Source organism: Heterodontus francisci, chromosome 8, assembly GCF_036365525.1.
Source record: "Heterodontus francisci isolate sHetFra1 chromosome 8, sHetFra1.hap1, whole genome shotgun sequence".
Lineage (NCBI taxonomy): Eukaryota > Metazoa > Chordata > Chondrichthyes > Heterodontiformes > Heterodontidae > Heterodontus > Heterodontus francisci.
This window is the reverse complement of record NC_090378.1, coordinates 8,810,185-8,815,427: the sequence shown is the minus strand read 5'-3', so window position 1 is coordinate 8,815,427 and position 5,243 is coordinate 8,810,185.

Here is a 5,243-nt window from a genome sequence, read left to right as displayed (position 1 = left end):
CTCCAACAACCACAGCTATCTTCCTTTGCGCTAGGTATGACTCCAACCAGCGGAGGGTTTTCCCCCTGATTCCCATTGATTCCAGTTTTGCTAGGGCTCCTTGATGCCATACTTGGTCAAATGCTGTCTTGATGTCAAGGGCAGTCACTCTCACCTCACCTCTGGAGTTCAGCTCTTTTGTCCATGTGAGAACCAAGGCTGTAATGAAGTCAGGAGCTGAGTGGCCCTGGCGGAACCCAAACTGAGCATCACTGAGCAGGTTATTGCTAAGCAAGTGCCGCTTGATGGCATTATTTATGACACCTTCCATCACTTTACTGATGATTGTGAGTAGACTGATGGGGCGGTAATCGGCTTGGTTGGACTTGTCCTGCTTTTTGTGTACAGGACATACCTGGGCAATTTTCCACATTGCAGGGTAGATGCCAGTGTTGTAGCTGTACTGGAACAGCTTGGCTAGGGGCGCGACAAGTTCTGGAGCACAGGTCTTCAGTACTATTGCCGGAATATTGTCAGGGCCCATAGCCTTTGCAGTATCCAGTGCCTTCAGTCATTTCTTGATATCACGCGGAGTGAATTGAATTGGCTGAAGTCTGGCATCTGTGATGCTGGGGACTTCAGGATGAGGCTGAGATGGATCATCAACTCAGCACTTCTGGCTGAAGATTGTTGCAAATGCTTCGGCCTTATCTTTCACACTGATGTGCTGGGCTCCCCCATCATTGAGGATGGGGATATTTGTGGAGTCACCTCCTCCAGTTAGTTGTTTAATTGTCCAGCACCATTCACGACTGGATGTGACAGGACTGCAGAGCTTTGATCTGATCCGTTGGTTATGGGATCGCTTAGCTCTTTCTGTCGCATGCTGCTTATGCAGTTTGGCATGCAAGTAGTCCTGGGTTGTAGCTTCACCAGGTTGACACCTCATTTTGAGGTATGCCTGGTGCTGCTCCTGGCATGCCCTCCTGCACTCTTCATTGAACCAGGGTTGGTCTCCTGGCTTGATGGTAATGGTAGAGTGGGAATATACCGGGCCATGAGGTTACAGATTGTGGTTGAGTACAATTCTGCTGCTGCTGATGGCCCACAGCGCCTCATGGATGCCCAGTTTTGCATTGCTAGATCTGTTCGAAATCTATCCCATTTAGCATGATGATAGTGCCACACAACATGATTGGATAAGTTCATGTTAACAGACTTGGGGATTGTGATGGATGATTAACACACACCTGTCCTTTGCGATGCAGGCAGCACGCAAACTTCATGCTGCTTGCTAATTTAACTGATAGTAGCATCCAGCCTGGTGCTAAGTGCACTGCTGAGGGGCTGCACACCTCAGCAGGGCCCACGTTTGTGTAAGGCTAGCACCACTTAAAGCCAGACTCCACCTCTTAAAAGGGAGGTGCATTCTGGCTGCAGCAAGGGTTGGAAGTTCCCATGGAGGAGTGTCTGACCTGCAAGAACAGAGAAAATGGCACAACAGCGATGAAAGGCTTCTCCAAGATTCTCTGATTCAGCACTGGAGACCTTGATTAGGAGGTGGATAAGAGGAGAGGTTCTCTTCCCTAAGGGAGCCAGGAGACCCTCCAAACAGACACTGAGAAGACAGTGGGAGCAGAAAGCTGTGGTGGTCAATGCCAGGGAACTAGCCCTGAGTACCTGGGTGCAGGGCCAAAAGAAGATTAATGAACTCACATGAGTGGTCAAGGTCAGTGAATTCATCTTCAAACGCCAAATCCTTATAAATGACCTACCAGCCTCACACATTGCCCCATTCACCACACCCACTTCACTCACCTATCAACAATCTCCATCAACCACGACTCATACCTTATATTCATAGCTTCACCTCACTTAGCACTGCCACGAGCCTCACACCCACAATTTACAGATAGCACACCCTGCCAGCTATTCAACTATGACAGGCACATCACCCAAACATATTGCACCACGCTCACTGACTCCCCTCTCTCTTGCAGGACAAGGCGGCGCATAACCGCACGCAGCAACAGCAGCTCACCGGCAAGGGGGGGCGGTGGTGGGGGGAGGGGGTGGTACGGGGGTGGGTGGGTGGTGGTGGTGGGGGACAGGGGTGATTGCATGTCCTTACCCCCATGGAGGAGACCATGCCTGTCATCACTGGAGTGGCCATGACTGAGGCCGTGGCCAGTAGCAGGGCTGAAACCATTGGAGGTGACAGTATGTACGTACCTAATCCACCCTCTCACATCCCACCTACCCCCTCATCTCACAATGTCTTCTGATTTACAAACTGGAAATGGTGTAAGCTTGCATATTTTGCTTTCCCCTCCTTTCCCTCACCACAACCCCGCCCCTTGTGCCTTTCTCCTTTCCGATGACTCTGACTCTGACTCTATTATACAGCAGTGGACGGTGAACTGGGAGATGTTACAGGTATCGCCTGTTCCACTCTGGAAGGATCCCGACGCAAAATAATTCAGGGCCACAGTCGCCTTTACAGCCATTGGCAGCATCCTCCTTGCTCTGCTGTGAGGTCACATGTCTACCTGCCAGAGTTGGCAGATTTCTCTGAGCAACTTCTTCCTAAAACAGAGTTGACGCACACACTGCTGCTGCCTGAGGTCGAGGTAAGATAATTACTCCCTGAACATCCTGGGCGGATAAGGCCTCCTGCGGAGAGCCCTTCTCTCCCTTTACCCTTCTCCCTCTATAAGTAGCCTGTCCTTCCCTGTGCTGCCTCTGCTCCATCTCCCTCTCATGCTGCAGCCCAAGAGGGTTGCTAACTCCAGCAGCCATGACTGAGAGCAAGTGGTCTGACCCAAGTGGTATCTCCATTCCCTGTCAATTTCACCAAGTTTAACCGACTCTGCAAACCACCCATCACTTCCACAAACTCAGACAGAGCCAGGAGAAATTAATCAGCAACTCATTTGAAAGTAGTTTATGATCCTTTTAAGTAGCATGGTGAGGGGGTTCCTCCTGCTGCTGAACGCAGGAGTATTTAGGAGAGGGGCGTTAGCTGGAAAAAATTGCAGTGCTGGCATCAAATTAGCATTAAACACTGACTGGCTTCACAATCTGTCTACTTTCCATATCTTTGGTGCATAATCCAGGCGCTGCTCCACAAACCACTGACCCCCTCCAGGCGCTTACCCAATGTCTTTCGAGACAAGGAGGCCAAAGAAGAAGGTGCACAATCATAATGCCTGTGCTACTGACTTTGCCAAAACGGCATTCAGTGCGAGCCAGACCGGAAGTGTACACACATGGTGCGGGCACCATTTTGGGACCAGAACAGCACCGTTAGTGCCGGAACTATAGGCTCTACAGAGCCAGATTTAGCGGTCTTTATTGCTCTATACTAATCTTCTGCCCACTGACATCTGTTCAAGACATTTATGGGCCGGATTTTGCTGGATTGGGGCATGTCGTAGTGTGAAGCATTAGTTAGACCTTTTTCCTGCACCTTTCAACTGCAAAATGTTTCAATTTTCCAAAAGTGCAAACTGGTAACATGTAGGACGAAAGACTGCTCATGCGATATGGTGTTCTGGGATGGATTGAACAAGTTGTTCTCATGTAAGGGTATTCACAGGTTAGGCATTTTAGAGAGAACTTTATTGTGGATCTAATCTATGGTACATGCTGGCCTATGAGTGTTTCAGGTTACAAAGGGTGCATCTAGTGGGAAAATGTTCTGTCTTCTGATCTTAATGAGCACAGGGTTCACTTTATAATATTTTGCAAGCTGTGTTTCCAACTCCGCATGTGAACCCCTTTTATAGTGGAAATTATGTGCTGAAAATGGGAGTTGTGTACTCACACTGGGAATTATGTACTGTGTTGTGTTCTTACAGTGTACATTGTGCACTAACAGTTGGGTTTGTGTAGTGATAGTGGGCACTATATGCAAATAGTGTTACTAGAGATGTCATGGCACTGGGGGCTGACATACTTGTGGATATTTCTCATTCAATTATATGTTCCAACATAAATTAATTTATTGGCTTAATACTTGGTGGAGGAGCATCTTGTGACATGCCTTGTCAGACATTATTCTGCAATCTTCAGCTTGAAAGAATTTGAGATGTAAATTGCTGGAAGTGTGAGCTGGTAACAGCACAGGAATGACGATGGATCATCTAGGACCTTAGTGACTGACAGGACTAATAGTGTCTTTCCTTAACCAATGTGATTTAATGATTGGGAAACAGTGGAATAATGGAGAAGGAGGGTCAATTAGAGTAAATTCAGGTATAGAAAGAGAAATAAAGAGAGGGGAAGAAAGATCGGATTAAGAGAGATAAAAGAGACAGAAAGGAGAAGTTTAAAAAAAATCAAATGTAATATCTTTTAAATCTGTTTGAAAAGTTGACTGCAGGAATTAGACTCAACAATAGTTCTCTTGCTGGGCTGGAGAGGTGGATTGGGGGTATATTAACTTTTAGTATGATGTTTAGAAGCTACTTATACTGGTAAATATGAGCTGTAACTTTCTGCGGTGAGCTTAATTTGAGTTAAGTGTAAAAACCCAGCAAGTTCTTAAAAATACCAGGGAGGCTAAGTGTGAGATGCTGGTTGTGTTAGGCAAATGGCAGAGCAACGTAAATTGACCAGCAAGTTCTGGAGATTCACACCTCACGGCTTATTTCTTCGTCCCCTGAACTTGCTGGGTGATTTGCAGGTTAATAATGCATGTGGTGTGCACTTGCTGTTATTTTTCCAAAGACGATTTGGGCCTTTGTTTCATATCTTTCAGGAAAACATATTTACCATGAGTTCATTGACCACCGCTTTTGAAAGCTAATGGTGAGTTGACATTAGTTTTATGGTCACCAATTGACAAATGGCATTAGTAAGTAGGCTCTGGCAACAATACTTCAGAATTAATGAATAAAAAAACTCAAGGTTAGTGACATTATGAAAATCAGGTTGCCCTCCAAAATTTGTTGAAACTATCTGTTTGTTCAAATGTCTATAGATAGTGCATATCTGCTTTGGTTGCTGGAATCTCTGGTTTAATTTGGTGTGGAGCGCATGTCGAGCAGGCAATGGACAGCACAATCACTCTCCCCCCACCACCCTGGCGTCCATGCAAGATCCAACTGATTTTAGCAATATGGATTTGTTTCAATTGTAGAGGGGGGCATCCAATGTGAACAGTCAGAGAATAACCTTCAATGGCTTCTCTTCCCATTCCCACACCATTACCTCTGATGCCCCCAAGGATCTATCCTTGGCCCCCTCCTATTTCTCATCTA